At 41.7% G+C, this 19,610-nt stretch overlaps 1 pseudogene; it reads left to right on the top strand.

The window, feature by feature from the left end:
- Positions 1 to 729: 729 nt before the first annotated feature.
- LOC110308485 (leukocyte elastase inhibitor C-like) lies at positions 730 to 15,856 on the top strand (annotated as a pseudogene).
- Positions 15,857 to 19,610: the final 3,754 nt, after the last annotated feature.

The following is a 19,610-nucleotide window of genomic DNA, read 5'->3' on the forward strand; positions in this document are numbered from 1 at the left end:
GAAGCTGGTGAGATCCTAGATCCTCAACAATGAGAACTCCATGTGGCCCTGGTAGCTAAACAGCCAGAGACACACAGTTGTAATTAGCCTGTATTTGGACCAACTGGAGCTCTGAGTTTGGGACCCAGCTGGATTAGCAGATGAGCACCAAGCAGGGCTTGCTTACCCACTGCAGGAATCAGCTTGTTTGCAAAAGGGACACAGAGGAGTGTTCCTCTTCCCTGTCACCCACATCTTACTAGAGAGAGTGAGTGGCATTCCCAAATTTGCATATTTCACTCCAGCTGAGACTTCAGCCTTGACTTCAGGCATGCAAAACTGAATCCCTGGAGAACTAAAAGGATAACATTGTTATCTTTACCAGAATCTACTCTATGTAGAGTAGGTCCACGTGGTTTTCTGGATTCATTGCCCAAATGACATCCCACAGTGGCTGAGCTCCAGACAGAAGGCTCTGTAGTGTGGGCACTGTGCCAAGGCCACCTGCATGGTCCCTTTTCAGACACAATCTTTCTCAAAGGCTAGAGACATGAGACACCCTAGGTCCTGGTCTTGTGTCACTGCTGAAATCTGACCCCTGCTTTTGTGCCTGGGGGAATATTCTTGCCCTCTTGGGAAAAAATGGGAAAAGGGTTAACCAACTGCAGGTCCTAGGGGTGGGTGACCTTGCTGACATAGTTGGCAATGTTGATCTTCCACCCCCACCCCTCCTCTGTTGCAGCCTTCACCATGGGGCAGCTGAGTTCAGCCAACAACCTCTTTGCTTTGGAGCTGTTCCACACCCTGAATGAGAACAACCCCACAGGACATACCATCTTCTCTCCCTTCAGCATTTCTTCTTCCTTGGCCATGGTCTTTCTGGGGGCCAGAGGCAGCACTGCAGCCCAACTCTCTAAGGTTAGCAGAAGCAAAACTGGCATAGCTCTCCCTCCCATCTCCATGCTAACAGCTGTGCCTCAGAGTTCTTCTGGTGTATTTTCTAAGCCGTGTCAAACTGGGTTCAATAGCTACTCATGGTGCAGTCAGACATTCAGATACCCCACCCCCACCCCACCGCGGGAAAAGCCAGGTATTGGTTCATTACCAGCTTTAACTGAGCATAGAGCAGAGTCTCTGCTCAGTTGGGGAAACAGTGAAAAAGACAATGACAATACCTGCAGGCTTTGAGCTTCCATTCCCATTCCCAGGAGTGAATCTGATAGCTTTATCCTGGAAGCCCTACACCTTCCCAGAACTAGCTGTTTTCGGTTTTCCTTTTGCATTTACAATCATTACTCATAAATCATGCCTGTAATAGGGTCACCTTCAGGCATAACAGATACAGGAACATGCTACAGGAGATAGTTTGGTAGTGGTACCTTCTTGTGGGGACAAGGTAAAGACAGCCATCTGTCTGTGTTCCCAGGGTTAGCCCTGTGCCTCTCTCCAACCTGATTTCACTGGCTGTGGCTCTGCAGGAGAAGGGATTGGAAAATCCCTGTGGCCTGTTGGACAGGACCCACATCCTCTCAGCCCACCCCTGGGAGACAACAGGTCATCCTCTCCACAACTGCCTAGTCTTCCTTCATGGGTGTGAAGGGGACTTCTGCTCTTGGTGTTTCTTAATTCTGAGAAAGGAACTCTGCCATCATTGGAAACCTAGACAGGAGTGGACAAAGTGTTTCCTAACTCTGCACCTGCTGCTAGGTGCTTCTCACAGGTTATATAACACTGCTTCAGTGTTAAGGCTTTTACTGCTGACAGCTTCAGGAAACAGTAGTCTCAAGGCCTTTCCCTCCCCATTTCAGTCCATGTAGCAATCTAGCAAGCATAGCTCAGAGAGTAACATGGACTGTGAATCCTGTGTGGTTTTTGTCCTTTGTGTCTTAGAAGTGAGTAACCAGCCCAGACCTCACACAACCATAAGAGGCCTCTTGACTTTCAACTAACAGATGAGGAATTAAACTCCCACCAGAATAAATTTAAGGAAATGATTCTTCAAGGGAATGAGCTGTGGACCTTAGTAAGATAACAAAAGAAATCAGTCCCACCTTTTGGGTCTCAGAGAGGGAATGACTCTTATTTACACTATTTATTTCTGAGATTTTTAAAAAAATTTTTTAAGGAAACTTGTATATGGCATGGAATAGAAACATGACCACAACATTTAAATCATTTTTTTTGGAAAAAGAATTCAGATATAAATATTTAACATGTTAACCATTCACATTTGTGGAACTATTAAAAATTATTTAGAAACCATGTCTAATTATAATGTCTCACTGGGCTGTACATTTCTGGTTCCATTTTATTTTCTGTGCCAATGATATGTTAATAAAATATTAGGCTGTAGCTACTTGGTATCCAACAGAAAATAATTTGGTGGAAGTAGACACCAGGGAATCCCTTCAAAACCTCAAACCAATTGTATAAAGCATGTTTTCCTTCCTCTAGACTCTTCATTTTGACTCTGTTGAGGACATCCATTCACAGATTCAAAGCCTGACTGCTGAAGTGAGCAAGCGTGGAGCATCTCACACTCTGAAACTTGCTAACAGACTGTATGGAGAGAAAACCTACAACTTCCTTCCTGTAAGTACCTAGCACTTCACATTCTGAAACTTCCTGAAGTGACACAGACCTTTCCAGGCACAGTCATGTTGCAGGCATTCATAAAAACAGCAAAGAATGCATGTGAGACTTTCATCTCACAGTCTTTCTTCTTCTTAATTTTCTATTGGTTATTTTATTTATTTACATTCCAAATCTTATCAAACTTCCTGGTTTCCCCTCTGCAAATCCCCTATTCTACCTTCCTCCCCCCTACTTCTATGAGGGTGTTCCTCTGCCCATCCACCCACTCCCACCTCACTACCCTAGCATTCACCTACACTGGCATCAAGCCTTCACAGGACCAAGGGCCTCTCCTCCAGTTGATGTCAGATAAGGCCTATGTCTGTTATATAGGCAACTGGAGCCATGGGTCCCTCCATGTATATTCTTTGGTTGGTGGTTTGGCCCCTGGGAACTTTAGGGTGTTTGGTTGGTTGATATTGTTGTTCTTCCTATAGGGTTGCAAACCCCTTCAGCTCCTTCAGTCCTTCCCCTAACTCCTCCATTGGTGTCCCCTGTGCTCAGTTGGATGGTTGGCTGCAAGCATCTGCATCTGTATCAGTAAGGCTCTGGCAAAGCCTCTCAGGAGACAGCTATATCAGGCTCCTGACAGCAAGTACGTCTTGGCATCAGCAATAGTGACTGAATTTGGTGGCTGCATATGGGATGGATCCCCAGGTGGGGCAGTCTCTAGATGGCCTTTCCTTCAGTCTCTGCTCCAATCTTTGTCCCTGTATTTCCTTTAGACAGGAAAAATTCTGGGTTAAAATTTTTGAGAAGGGTGGGTGGTTCCATCCCTCAACCAGGGACCTTGCCTAACCTCTCCATTTTGTCTCTATAGGTTCTCTCTCCCCTTTATTGGGGATTTCAGCTAATGTCATCCCTGTTGGGTCCTGGGAGCCTCTTGCTTTTCTGGTATCTGGGACTTTTTGTTGGCTATCCCCAGTTCCCCATCCCCCATTACTATATACCTCTCTTCAATTTCCTGACCTTCTGTACATCTCCCCCATCTCCTTCCACACCTGATCCTGCCCCCCTTTTTCCTCTCCCTCTCCTTTGTTCTCCCAAGTCCCCTTCTATTCTCGACCTCCAGTGATTATTTTGTTCCCCCTTCTAAGTAGGGCTGAAGCATCCACACTCTGGTATTCCCTCTTCTTGAGCTTCATATGGTCTGTAAGTTGTATTGTGGGTATTCCGAGCTTTTTTTCCTAATATCCACTTATCAGTAAGTACATACCATGTGTGTTCTTTTGTCACTGGGTTACCTCACTCAAGTCTCATAGTCTTTCTAATGAAAGGAGCCATCCTGGATGTCTTGAGAAAGCAAGGACTGAAAGGATGCCTCTGTGGAGAAGAGTGCTTCCTGTGCAAGCATGAGAAACTGAGTTTGGATACCGGAAGCCATGAAAAATGCCAGGCATGGCTCTATACTCTCCTGTAACCCCAGCCCAATGGGAATAAGAGCTATGAGGACCCCTTGGCTTGTGGACCATGAGCCTAGGCAGGTTCCATGGAAGACCTTGTTTTAAGGGAATAAGGCAGAAAGTGAAAGTAAGACACCTGACATATTCTCTGGACTTCAAAAATGCACAAATATGCACACCCATATACATATATGTACACACATACACTCTAATCACTCACACACACAAACACACACACACACACACACAAAGCAAAAGTGGGTCTGAAAAGCCACTTGACGTATAATCAACATTTACTCAACTATGAAAATGTTAATGTAAAATTCAAAAAGGATGAGAGGATGAGTAGCCTTTGTATTAACACCAATGTTATATAAAGGGATATATGTGCCACTACAGCACTGTAACCTTCAAAGATGACTAGGACACAGCACATGTGAGGCAAAGGTGGGAAGACCTCTGTGAGTTCAAGGGCAGTCTGGTATACAAAGTGATTTCCAGAACAGCCAGGGCTGGTACATAGAGAAACCTTGTCTCAAAATAAAAATTAAAAAAAAAAAAGAAGAAAGAAAGAAAGAAAGGAAGGAAGGAAGGAAGGAAGGAAGGAAGGAAGGAAGGAAGGAAGGAAAAAGAAAAAGAAAGAGAGAAAGAAAGAGAGAGAGAGGAAGAAAGAAGAGAAGAGAAAGAAGAGAAGAGAAGAGAAGAGAAGAGAAGAGAAGAGAAGAGAAGAGAAGAGAAGAGAAGAGAAGAGAAGAGAAGAGAAGAGAAGAGAAGAGAAGAGAAGAGAAAGAAATGATGATTAATTGGTTAGGACAGTAAATTTACTGTTGTGTGATATTCAACACAATAGAAAAGTATAAAGCTTAGGGCTATTGTTATTATTTATTTATTCATTCATTCATTCATTTTACTTATTCCCTTTATATCTCGTTCACTCCTGTCTTCTGGTCACCATATCCCATAGTCCCTCCTCATCCCCTTCTCCTCCAAGCAAGTTGGTCCTCTCCTTGGTTATGCCCCCCCACCCTGGCACTTCCTCTCCCACTGAGACTACACAAGGCAGCCCAGCTAGAAGAACATATCCCACATAGAGGCTACATGTTTTGGGATAGCCCCTGGCCAAATTGTTCAGGACCCATATGAACCAAGCTGCACACCTGTTACATATGTGTAGGGGGGACTAGGTTAGGACTTCATTAATTTCTTTGGGGGGATTTTGAAAACTTCTGCTGGAAATATACATTATTCATGACACTTCATTTATTTAAAATAGGAGTTCTTGTCTTCAACCCAGAAAATGTACGGTGCTGACTTGACCCCTGTGGATTTTCTGCATGCTTCTGAGGATGCAAGGAAGGAGATAAACCAGTAGGTCAAAGGTCAAACAGAGGGTGAGAGGCTGAGCAGTGCTGGCTCTGTTAGTCAGTTCCCCTTCTGGAGCTCACACCTGACATAATTAGCTTATTGAGGAAAGGCAGATTTTGACTCACAGTGTTGCAGGTTCTGTTTTATTAATAATTGACTTTATTGCTTTGTCACAATGGCAACACTGCACCTCTTGTTAAGACAGCACAGCAGAGGAGGCCTGTTCACCTCACTGGTGAATAAAGAGAAAGAGGAAGAGACCAGTGTCTCACATCCATTTTCAACAGCAGCAAGCCTTCTCCAAGGTAAGATCGTTGATGAAGACCTACAATCCTAGCATTTGGGAGGCTGAGGCAGGAGGATTGTTTGAGTACACATAGGAAGACCCTGTCTCAAAATAAAAATAAATTAAAAAAAAACATATTTCCCAATGATCTATAGGTGGGTACACCGTCACTGACATTCAGGTGCTATTCCCTAGATGGTTTCTTTTTTGTAAAGAAATAGCCACTCACAAAATAATGGTTACTGTTTCTTCCAGGAATGGAGAACATTCTTGTTTTAAAACTTGAAAACATTTGAGTGAATTTAAGGATATTTCTTCCTGTTCTAAGGATGGGCATGAAGGTCATGGAAGACTAGACAGGAGCCTGACACTAGAGAGGATCCTGTTAGGTCTTGCAATTTGCTTTATTTAAAATAAAAATTGCACAAGTGAGCCTTTTCTAACACTGAGTTAAAACAAAATAAAGTTTGAAGTCTATGTTTGAGTTAATAAATTATTGCCTTAAATTTGGAATTCCAACATGGACCTTTAAAGAAGCTTACTTCATCTTTTCAGAGAAAATTCAGGAACTGTTGGCTGTGGGTGTGGTGGACAGTATGACCAAACTTGTACTAGTGAATGCCATTCTACTTCAAGGGAATGTGGGAGGAGAAATTCGTGACACGGGACACAACCGATGCTCCATTCCGACTGAGTAAGGTCAGGTGACACCAGCATCCTGGGATGCTCTTGGTTGTATGTGTGTGAGTGCTGGGATGTAGCACAGGGCCTCCCCCATGGTCTTCAAGGCCTTTACCACTGAGCCCTTTACCCCAAGACCCCAAATTCACCTTTGCTCTGAAACACAAGAGAGAATAATTTCAGTGATTTTTTTTTTTTTTGGTTTCCATTCAGAAAGTCACAAAAACAGTGAAGATGATGTATCTAAAGAATAATCTTCCATTTGTCTACATTCCAGACCTGAAGTGCAAGGTGCTGGAGATGCCTTTCCAGGGTGGAGAACTTAGCATGGTCATTCTGCTGCCTAAAGACATTGAGGACGAGACCACAGATCTTGAGGAGGTAACTGGCTCTCAATGTCATGGTTTATGTTTGTTACACTGTGCTGTTCTTATACTTCCCATGTGTTCATTGAACCATAAGTACTTGTTCATCCACAGACTTTACCCAAAATTCCTTGCAACTACAGTCCCATTTTTGTCAATATAGTCCATCAGACATTACTGTTCTGAGGCCTCATGTTTATACAGTTATTATTATCTTACTATTACTATCATTATTATTATTATTATCATTATTATTATTTATTCTCAGTGCCCAAGTACTTTGGACAAGAGACATGTTCTGTCACTGAGCCACACCCCCAGCCCAGGGGCCTAATGTATAAATGTTCAGAACATTTGCTGCCTCCAGTGAATAATTGTGATGGGAAACATGTAGAGATTCAAACATATAGGTCACAATGATAAGTGGCCTCTCACAGAAAGTCTCTTGAAGTACCTTTAAAGGAATTATAATGAGAATTTATTTACGTCTTTAGGGATTGTGTGTCTTCTGACAAGATTAGAAAAAGACAAAACTGTGAAGATTACAAGTTTTCCCTCAGCAATCCTAGGCTGTCCTGTGGCTTAGCTCTTGTTCCTTCCCAGCCTACACTTGTAATCAGGAAGGAGCCTGCTGTCATTCCAATGTACAGAGTATGTACCGGCATGAGTGTGGTCCATTTGTCAGTTGTGTTTTCTGGTTGGTAATTAAATGAGGCTCTAATCTCAAGAACCAAATTGTCACTATCCATAAGATACGTGGTTCTGTTCTGGTCTAATGGAGGAACAATAATGCTTGCTATTTATATGGTACTACTATGTGCCAAACCTTTACATTTATCAATTTATTCAATGGTCACAACAATGCTACAAAGTTGATATCATTAGTATCCCTAGTTCTATTCTAGGTTCTACGCTATTCCACCTTACTCTTCCCTACTCGATTCTACTCTTCTCCATGGTCAAGGTCATACTGAAGGTTGACCTTCAGCTTACATTCCTCCTTCAATACCTTCTGAATGCTGTGATTGCAGGGTGTATGCCCCCATAGCAGCTGGTTGTCCTTTAAAATAACTAAGTCCCATACATTTTGTCCCTTTTTCATTTTTACCCAGGGATTATTAGATATTCCTTCAGCGCTAGTGGAATTTACAAATAACTACAATAAAGAAAAGAATTCCAAGTGTCTAAGCAACTCTGCTCAACTCCATTTTGTCTGAGAGGAAACTAGAAGTAAGTTGTTAAAGGTCAAACATATTTTTAAGTCACAGATCATAGACTAGATTTTAATTCAGCTATTATGTAAACATATGTAAATATGTATATATCCCTATGAATATATATGATATGTGATATATGATATGTGATATATGACATATGATATATGACATATGACATATGACATATGATATATGATATATGATTGATATATGATATATGATTGATATGATATATGATATATGATGTATGATATATGATATATGACATATGACATATGACATATGACATATGACATATGATATATAGCAAGTATTTATATCTGTGTATATATATATATATAGTGTGTGTGTGTGTGTGTGTGTGTGTGTGTGTGTGTGTGTGTGTGTGTGTGTGAAACCAACCCCTAGGACAACTATAACATCAAGAAAGCAAGCAGTCAGTCATGAGATGCTATAAGATAGGAGGAAATACTGCAAGATTCAAGAGAAACTGCAAATTCAGGGGCAAATCCAGCCACTGTTCTCAGCAGCATTTGCCAGTCCAGAGGAGGTAATGAGAATGGAGATTGTATCACTCTTAAGACAAAGGGAAACAATTTGTCCTTCCAAGTGTAGGACTCCCATTTTCCTCCTCTGCTTTTGCATGAGCCCCAGAGTATGCATCAAAAGCTCACAGCTGTTCTGCAGTCATTGGACAAACCCAGTTTCCAACCCTAGATTTGGAACTGCTTTCTGTGGGTGGCTGCAGATGCAAACTAAATTCATGTCTGTCCAGGGTAGGGGAGGTAACCTGAAGCCTCAGACCATTATTACAATCTGCTTTTCAAGTATAACATCCAGAGAAAAATCAAAGATAACTGTTTGGGTGAGCTGGCATGGCAACAGAGACACAAAGCAGCACAAACAAAAAAGAATGACAGTGATGGAAGACTCTAAATGTTGATGCCACCCATACAAACCAGAGACCAACAGTTTGTGAAGATAACATTGATGAAATTCAAGGTCAGATACTTTAGCAGGCAGATGGAAACTTACAAACTACACTGCATGTCTGGATGAAAAGAGACTAGAAATCCCAGAGCTTAAACATATAATAAATTATTTGCATAGAAAAACTTAGATAACAAGAAAAAGAATTTATAGATTTTAAAGTCTGTTGAAGAAATCATTATAATGATTAAGTAATTAACTGCTTTTAGTTTCTTCTAGAAAGTCCAATGTAGTCATTAAAACTCAAAAGTAAGTGTGGGAAATACAGAAGGAATAAAGAGTTAGAATGAAGCCAGGCAGTGTTATTCCCAGCAGTCAGGAGGCAGAAGCAGAGACAACCTCTATGATTTAAGCTAGCCTGGTCTACTAAGTGAGTTCCAGGACTGCCAGGCCTACACAGAGAAACCCTATTTCAAAACACACACACACACACACACACACACACACACACACACAGAGAGAGAGAGAGAGAGAGAGATGATGATGAAGATGCATAAGGTAGGGGTACAGAGTAGAATAACATATGAAGAGGAAACATTTGGGCCAGGAACATGGCTCAGTCAGTGAATTGCCTCTCCTGTGGTCATGGGAATCTGAGTTTGGATCACTAGCACCCATGTAAAAACCCTGTGTGGAGGGGTACATGTATAACTTCAGCATTGTGTTGAGGGGGGACAGAGACAAGTGTAACCATGGAGACAACTGGCCAGCTAGCCTTGCCAATCACTAGCTCCAGGCAGGTGCAGTAAGAGATAGTGTTCAACATATATGGTGGAGAGTGGTGAGCTGTTGCCTCTGGTCACATGAATGTATGTGCATGCACACTCACAAGCACATATGCACACATGTGGAGACACATTCACTTCCACACAGGTATATACCCTCACCAATACATACATATTCCCCGCCCCCATTCAAATACACAAAAAAAGAAAAAAGCTAACACTCAAAATGTTGATTTCAAACTAGATAAATGACCTTAGTGCACACTCTAAACCCTACAGAGAAAGCAAAACAACTCTGGCCTAGAAGGAAAACAGAGCAAAGCATATCCCAGAAAAGCTGCAGAAGTCTTAAGACAAAAATCATAAAAAACAACCAAAATGAATTGGATCACAGAACACAGCCACACTAACCACACATAGCCACAGGAGCCCTGGGAGCAAGGCCCACAGACAGCTGTTCCAGTGTGTCAGAAAAAGCAAACTCCAAACCCTACCAACTTTAACTTAGTTCATATTTGGGAACAATACCTTTCAAGATCTATTTTAAAAGAAAACACTAAAAACATTGGTGGTAGTAGACTTTTTCTTTAAACTATTATGAGGAATCTTCTTTATGCACAGGAATGTCAGAGTAGGAAAGAAGAAATTAAAGAACGAGAAGAATGTGCATTTATGGTAAATTTAGGTTAATATTGACCATATAAAATAGTAGCAATAGTGCGAAAGTAGTTTTCAATGTATAGGGAATAATATAAATAATTCAGCATAAATGATAAACTATATTTAGAGGTTGTGTCTATAGTTCTAGATTCCTAGGATGCTGATGAAAGAGAATTTGAGCTCATATGTTCAAAGCTAGTTGGTATGACATATTGAAACTAAAGGTCTAAATAAATAAAAGTGAATAATAATAAAGAAGTCATAGCATATGGAATGGAGTTTAATGTTCTAGTGGGATCCAGGCATACATCAGTCTCTAGCATTTCATTTCCTTAGAGAAAAATTCCAAGGTCCTTGCATTGTCTGGGAAGATAAGCCATGGATTAATGCTGAAATCGAAGGTCTAGAAGAACAGTACAGTGCTTTGGCAGCTTCTGTATTGAACCAAAGAACAACAAAGAATGTACAATCAACCCAAAGAAGGCAAGAGAAGGGAAGAGAACGGATATAAGAAGTATGAGAAACAACAAAATGGGAGGTGACAGATATTTAAGTGATTTTCTTTAAATGTAAGTTAAGTGATTTAGTTAAGAGACAACAGTGGTCAGTCTATGTTGAAAATGTGTAATATTTAAAGGAAACATACTTTGAAAAGAAAAAGACATTCAATAGGTTTGAGTACAAAGTGTTCCTCACAGACACATGTGTTAAACACTTGGTCCTTAGCTGTTGGCTCTATTTGGGGCAGTTATGGAAACTTTAGAAGGTGGGCCAAGCTGGAGTAAACAGGTCAATGGGGTGTGGTTGTGGGGGCTGTTATCTTATCTAGGCCCCTCTCTGTCTCTCTACTTGTTGTCTGTTCAGAAGTGAAGTCTCACCATGTACCACCCACCCCCACAGACATGATGTAGTGACAGGCATCCATGCTAAAACAACCAGAGTGAAACCCCTGAAGCCATCAGCACAAATCCATCTTTCCACCATTAAGTTGCCTCTTAGGTGTTCAGCTGCCACAGTGAGAAAACTGACTGCTGGCCAGGGTCATGCCATCTTGTATTTTGATTGAACTGTGTCAGTTGCAGTAACAATAGTCAATTGGTTTCCAGAATACAGTGAATGTGTTTCTCTAGGTTCTTGTCTTCTTGTCCCATTGGCCCCAAGTCTTCGCCAACCAGGAAATATGTTTATCAATTATGTGGTACTCACTTGATCCCTACCAAATCCAAACTTGGGTTAAAAAGAAAAACACTTCAATCTACCCCTTACTTGTTCTCAAAAATATACAAGTTACCTTACTCCTTTAAACAGCTGCATCTGTCCTCAGTGTGCAGCCATGCTGCCCTCTGTCCACCTATGATGTAAATAACTCCTCTAATCTTGAATACAAAGAACAATCTGCCTTCTTGTCTCTTAAACTCCAAAGAGGAAACGGTTCACTGGCTAACTTATGCAAACACTAACCACAGAGATAGATGTAGCTATATTAATACTAAGCAAAAATAACTTTTTCTATCCTAGAAATAAACATTTTATGAGAAAAAGATTCAGTGCACTAGAAAATATAAAAATCTAATATTTGGATGAGCTCAGTAGCATTCATTCAAAATGAAATTACAAAAATAGAAAGAAATTAAAGGAGAATTGTGTATGCAAGATAAGAAGAGAACATATGCTCTCAGTGATTAATTATTAGCAAAGATAATTAATAATTGTTAAATAATAAACTAGCATGTTAATATAGAGGCCACCTGATACAGAAACTTCAAAGGTGGAAGAAAATAATCAGGAGAGGGAGGGGGAGGGAGCAACTTCAGTGGGAGAGCAAAGGGGCAGGGGAAAAGGGGAACAGGATCAGGTATGGGGGGATGGACAGGAAAGAAGCCCAGAGGGCCAGCAGAATGAATGGAAATAAGCAGCCTCAGAAGGTGGGAGGGGCAGAGACCCTCTAGAAAGTACCAGAGATCAGGGAGGCCAGAGACTCTCAGGACTCAATGGGATGGACCTTAGATGAAAAGCACAACAGTGGGAAGAAGGAAGTCAAAGAGTCCACCTCCAGTAGATAGACAGGGCCTCAAGCAGAGGGACAGGGTTACTAACCCACAATCAAAATTTCTGACCAAGAAGTGTACCTATCTAAAAGAACTGCAGAAGCAAAAATGGGGAAGAGACTGAGGGAAAGACAGTCCAATGACTGGCCCAATTGGAGATCCATCTTATGCTATTGTGTACTTTACGGACAGGAGTCTACCATGGCTGTCCTCCAAGAGGCCCAACCAACAGCTGACTGACATAGACGCTTAAACCCATAGATTCTTAAACCCAACTATTGGACTGAAGTTGGGGACTCCTATGGTTGACTTAGGGCAAGGATGGAAGAAGTGGAAGAGGAAGGCAACCACATAAGAGCACTAACAGTCTCAACTAACCAGGACCCCTGGGAGTTCCCAGACACTGAGCCACCAACCAGGCAGCATACATGAGCTGGTCTGAGTCCCATAACACATATATAGCAGAGGACTGTCTGCTCTGCCCTCAGTGGGAGAAGATGCACCAAATTCTTGAAAAATGTAAGGTCCCAGGGAGGGGGAAGGCCTGGGGATGAAGGAGCATCCTCTCAGAAACAGGGGGAGGAGGAATGTGATTGTAAGACCCCCGAAGCTGGGCCTCTGCTCAAGTCCCAGGATGAACTGAATGACACCTCAGTGACTCGAGAGAAAACCACACCTGATGCAAACTGCAAGAGGTTTTATTATCAACTAGCTGAGGACGAACTCCTCGAGCTGTGCAGGGCAGGGGAGTTTGACCCAGAGCGGTAACAGTAGGGGGCTTTTAACAGCTAGCTGAGGAATTGGGAGGAGTTGGGAGGAGAGTTGGGAGGAGTTGGGAGGAGAGTTGGCTACAGCTCCCTTCTGGTAGGGGAGGGGGGAGGAAGTGAGCTGCAGCTCCTCTCCAGCATCTATCTCCATGTCCTTGTAGGTCTTCCTACAATTATCACATCTCTGGCTGTAAGGCACAGAAACAAAAGGGCTTTTTGCTGGCTGTAGAGAACAAAGAGCTTCTTTCTGGCTGTATTTTTTGAGATCAGGGAAAACAAGCTTGGGGAACATCCAGGGGCTTTACCTTCTAGGGAGAAATGCTCTAAGTTGGGGTCTCACAGGATGAGGAACTGTATGGGGGAGAACAGAGAGGAAGGGTGATGGCTAGATTGTAAATAAATAAAATAATAAAAGAATCATTCTAAAAAGGAAGAAGAATGTTCATAAAGTTTTAGATATTTTATTAGGAAATCTAAACACTTAGTATTGAAGGGAGTTAAGTAAGATAGCTAGTTCAGTTTACAAAACTAATTTTTATGTCCATGTAATCTTCACACTTGGATTTTTAAATTAAGAGTTAATCAGGATATAATCTAGTGTCCACGAATAAGTCCAAAAAAAAGATATACAGGGCCCTATATAAATAACTATAAATATCACTAAGGGAAATATGAAGAATTTCTGAATAGAGAGGTACATTATTGGATATGAATTGGTGATTTTAAATCTGTAGTTTATTTCTGCATGTGTACACACACACACACGTGTTTGTTTGTGTAAGTTCATTCTTGCTTCTGTGTGTGTGTGTGTGTGTGCGCGCGCACACACGTGCATGTGTAGGCTGAAGGTAGATATAAAATGTCTTCCTCTCCTCTTTTGCTCTCCACCCTGTATCTTGAGGCAAGATGTCTCACAGCATCTGGAGCTCCCTGTTTTGGTTAGTTTCACTCTCTAGGGAGCCCCTTGGATCCATTTGTCTTCATCCCCTAGTGTTGGGTCATAGATGTCTATCTGTGTTCTGGGGATCAGAACTAAGGTCTCATGCGTGTGACGCAAGCACCTTACTCACTAAACCATCTCCCCCGCCTGTGATGTAGTATTTCAAAAACTCTATTTGATATCTAGAACTGTACAACTACAGTTATATCCATATCAGCCCACTTGTGCTGTACTCTATGTGGTGGCTGGTATGAAGATAGCCACCATAGGCTCATATAATTGAATGTTCAGTGCACAGTTGGTAGAACTGGGAAGGATTAACTGTGGTCTCATTGGAGGAGGTGTGCTAATAGGGGTATGACACTGAGGTTTCAAAAGTCAAGGCCACTGCAGTTCATACATGTTCTCTCTCTCTCTCTCTCTCTCTCTCTCTCTCTCTCTCTCTGGATTCTGTATATTCTTTCTGTTTGTGTGTGTGTCTCTCTGTTTCTCTATCTCTCTCTATCTCTCTGCCTCAATATGTAAGCTCTCAGCTACTGCTCCTGCCTGCCTACTGCCATGCTCCCCTCTGTGATGGTCCCCAATTAAATGCTTGCTTTCTTATACAAATTGCTTTGGTCCTGGTGTCTCTTCACAGCTATAGAAGAGTAACTAAGACGTCTTCTTTCTTGTGAAAGAAAGCAAGTGCTGCTAATAGTTGTGTAACTTTAAAAAGGCCAATAATTTCCAAGACTAACAAGAAGACAAATTAGGTAAGAGGGCACACTGAGGCAAAACCTTCTAGGCTAATGCTGCAGAAATGAGTCAGGGCAGTTTACATGTAGGGATGTTAGAAGTGGATAGAACAAAGAGCCTAGAAGTCACCCTGCACATTATGAGTCCTGCTTTCTGATGAGGAAGACCATTGATCCATTTCCCAGAGCAGCCTCTCTATGCCTCTAATCCCAGTGCAATCCCAGTTACCCCAGATGCATGGATCCACATTACAGAATCAACTGGAAATAAAACATATTTTTAAATTTGTGTCTGTATTGAGGAAAAACAGATATTTAGTTCTTGTTTTAATTCCCCAATCAGTAAAGCATAATGATTCATGTTGTTTGTGCATTGTATCAAGCATTGCGAGTAGGATATGTATAATTATACAAATGTTGTGATCTAAGGTACTTTAGGTTCTCCTCTTTACATCCATGGGGGACAGGAGGATGACCACACGGAGTGTAGAATCATATCCTTACAAATACCCCGGAACATCTTTCCCAATGCCACCTTTTACTCTCCATGTTCAATTGATTTGGATTAGAAACCACTGGTCACATACTGACAATAGATGGACGTTTTCTAGGGCAGAAGGTGAAAGGAAGCAATTTCCCATCTACTGTATTATAACATTTAGGAACCTGTGTGAGAAAAGATGAAACTGACTTTTTCCTTCCACCCTGTGCACAAATTTACAACCACTCAACTGTTTATCAGCAGTGTTTATCAGTTATAAGAATTTCCTGATGGATTGTTAAGATCTTTTTTTATATACTACAATATCATTTGCAAGTAAAGATAGTTTGACTTTTTCCTTCCTACTTGCGTCCACTTAATCTCCTTCAGTTATCTTATTGTTCTAGCTAAGAATTCAAGTACTATATTGAATAGGTATGGAGAAAGTGAAAAAGCCTGACATGTTCCTGATTTTAGTGACTTGTTTTGAGTTTCTCCCCATTTAGGTTGACGTGGAAATTTCTGGTGTCTTTGGAGACTCAGTTGTGTCATGTGATGTTCTTCTGGAAGCTGTTTCATGAGAGGATGTTTCGCTGAAGCAGACAGGATGTCTGACTGAGAATAGAGACATGGTGTTTTTCTGGAAGATGCCTTGTGGAAAGGCATGTGAGGTTTTGCTGGATAGGACTCTTGAGAGGCCATGTCGTGTTTGGAAAGTAAACAAGTATAACCCAACAGTCAGTGGACGATGCTCTTGCACATTGTATTGTTCACCTTGTATTGTTTTGCTGTCTTCACTGGAAACACTCTTGCATTGGTTGACTTTGTTTCCTTAGCTGACCTTTGCTTGTCCTGACTTTGTAGAGAGAAATGCACCAAAGAACTTCTGGTGATATTCCTTCTGCTTCTTACTGCTTCCACTGACTTCTGCTGATTTGGTGGAGCCTTGTTGTTGGATCAAGCCGCTCCTGCTAGTTGTGTTTGGTGACAGTATTGAACTGGACTTCAGGTTTCCTGACAATGAAGATTGGAATCACCCCCAAAGAACTACTTCTAAGCAGGACCACTACCCCCATTTCCTATTAACCTTTCCTTCCCCCAACTTTTGGTAGGTGGGCCAGAAGGGAGGTTGAAGCACTAAAATACACTAATTAAAGTAGGTTTTGAAAAAATCTAAGCCTACAATGTTAACTATGTGCTGCCTGTAATGTGCCTTTATTATATTGAGATATATCTCAATTATCCATATCTAACCAGGACTTTTATCATGATGGGGTGCTGAATTGTGTCAGAGGCCCTTTCTGTCTCTAGTGAGATGATCATATGATTTTTTTATTCTGTTCATATGGTGCATTTCATTTATCAATTTATGCATCTTGAATTCATCCCTGGGATGAAGCCAATTTGATCATAGTGAATGATCTTTTTAATGTGTTCTTGGATTTGGTTTTTAATTATTTTATTAGGAATTTTGTTCTGTAATTTTTTCCTTTTTATAACCAATATATTTTTTAGATATTAGGCTAATTCTGGATTTATAAAAAGAATTGGGCAGTATTCTTTCTTTATCAGTTTTGTAGAATAATTTGAGGAATATTGGCATTCACTCTACTTTGAAATTCTGCTTTAAAAACCATCTGGCCCTGGAATCTTTTGGCTGTTAGATTTTAATTACTGCTTATATGTTCCTAGGGATTATATTTCTGTTGAAATTGCTTATATGATCTTGATTTGACTTAGGTATGTGGTATATGTCAAGAAAATATTCCATTTCTTTTAGATTTTCTAAGTTGGTGGTATATAAGTTCTCAAAATACATCCTTATGATTCTCTGGGTTTCTGTGGTGGCTATTATATCCCTCTTTTGTTCTCTAATTTTGTTAATTTGGATCTCTGCTCTTCCTGTTTAAGGGTTTGGCAATTTTATTGATTTTCTCGAAGAACCACTCTTATTTCCACCATAGGTTTATTTCTTGACATCTACTCCCAAAAGGGTATGATTTCTTCTTTTTGTTCAAGAGCTTCCAAGTTTGACATTAAGCTATTAGTAGGAGAACTGCCCAATTATTTTTTAATTTAGACACTTGGTGCTATGAACTTGCCTCTTAGAACAACTTTCCGTGTGTCCCAAAAGTTTGGGTCTGAGTCTTTTCATTTTCATTCAATTCTGCAAAGTTCTTAATTTCTTTCCTAATCTGTCTTGACTCAGTTTTATTCACTAGTGTATAACTGTTTAGTTTCACTAAGTTCATAAGCTTTCTGCTATTTCTGTTGTTTTTTATATTCAGCTTTAATCCACAGTGGTCAGACAGGGGGCATGTTGTTATTGCACTTTTTTGTATAAGGTGAGACTTGTTTTGTGTCCAGTTCTATGGTCAACTTTGCAGAAACTTTCATGAAGTGCCTTAATAGTCACTTTACATGTAGTATGTGTGCACAGTGTTGGGTGTTTTACTTAGCTGTATAGAAGAATGAAATTACGTATTTTGTAGGACAGTAAAAGAACTGGAGATCATCATGCTAAGTGAAATAAATCAGGCTCAGGAAGCAAATTGTGGGGACACTTGGAATCATATGAAGACACTTCAAGACCAAGTTCTCCACACAAAGGAGATTTATTTGCCAGGGAAAACAGGCCAGAGAATAAGAGACAAAGACAGGAGCTAGAAGACTAAGAAGAGTAGGAAAGGAACAAGGGGAAAGGGAACAAAGTACTGCCTCTGGATAGAGAGGAAGCAGACACGGCCCACAGGCAGATGATAGTTTATACAATCAAAGGTGAAACTCTGTGTAAGGATGAGCTGTTTAATTTTGATTGGGCATGTTAAATAGATTAACTGTAAGGGGGTTTTTGACTGATGGACTTCAATACTTTGATAGCCCCAGAAGGAGGAAGTGGCCAAATAAGGGAATAGACCTTAGCAACCAGCTTTAGGAATATAATCTAACAGGATTTACCCAAGGAGAGGGAATTGTGGAGAAGGGCAAGGCCTGCCAGAGCCATGCTTGTCTTTCTCAGGACAGCTAGAGTCCCTTCACTAACAGCATTTTTCCTCGATGTGCAACCCAGATTTATTTTAAACATATAAGAGTATAAGGGGCACCAACACAGCCACAAAACTTTAGACCCAAAATTTATCCTGTCTACAATAAATGCAGAGATGGGGGATGGGGCAAAGATTGAAGAAATGACCAACCCAATCACGCGGGACCTGAGACTGCTCTGGTTGGGGAGAGAGAAATCCGGCCTACATAGGGCCACAAGCCTCTTCCGGTCAGAAAAGCACCGGGGCAGCTGGGGCGCAGGGTCAGCTGACACTCGCCAGCTACCCACAACACCCGCCACAGGATCTTAAGACTTCTGGTGAGTGGAGCACAGCTTCTGCTCCAATCCAATTGCGCGCGGGACCAGAGACTGCATTAGTTAGGGAAGCAGAAACCGGCCTGAGTAGGGCCACAGGCCTCATCCGGCCGGATCAGCGCCAGGGTAGCTGGAGCGCAGGGTTGCCTGACACCCGCCAGCTACCCACGACCCCCGCCGCAGGATTTTGGGACTGCTGGTGAGTGGAACACAGCTTCTGCTCCAGTCCAATCATGCGGGACCTGAGACTGCTCTGGATGGGGAGAGAGAAATCCGGCCTACATAGGGCCACAAGCCTCTTCCGGTCAGAAAAGCAATAGGGCAGCTGGGGCACAGGGTCGGCTGACACTCGCCAGCTACCCACAACACCCACCACAAGATCTTAAGACTTCTGGTGAGTGGAACACAGCTTCTGCTCCAATCCAATTGCACGCGGGACCAGAGACTGCATTAGTTAGGGAAGCAGAAAACCGGCCTGAGTAGGACCACAGGCCTCTTCTGGCTGGACCAGCACCGGGGTACCATCAGCTACCCACGACCCCCGCCACAGGATTTTGAGACTGCTGGTGAGTGGAACACAGCTTCTGCTCCAATCTTTAAACAGTGACAACGATAACAACTAACCCCAGAGATTACCAGATGGCGAAAGGTAAACGTAATAATCTTACTAACAGAAACCAAGACCACTCACCATCATCAGAACCCAGCACCCCCACTTCGCCCAGTCCAGGGCACCCCAACACACCGGAAAAGCTAGACACGGATCTAAAAGCATATCTCCTGATGATGGTAGAGGACTTCAAGAAGGACTTTAATAACACACTTAAAGAAATACAGGAGAACACTGCTAAACAGGTAGAAGACATTAAAGAGGAAGCACAAAAATCCCTTAAAGAATTGCAGGAGAACACTGCTAAAGAGTTACAAATCCTTAAAGAAAAACAAGATAACATAATCAAACAGGTAGAAGTCCT

Source organism: Mus caroli, unplaced genomic scaffold, assembly GCF_978045245.1.
Source record: "Mus caroli unplaced genomic scaffold, Mus_caroli_1 scaffold_15, whole genome shotgun sequence".
Lineage (NCBI taxonomy): Eukaryota > Metazoa > Chordata > Mammalia > Rodentia > Muridae > Mus > Mus caroli.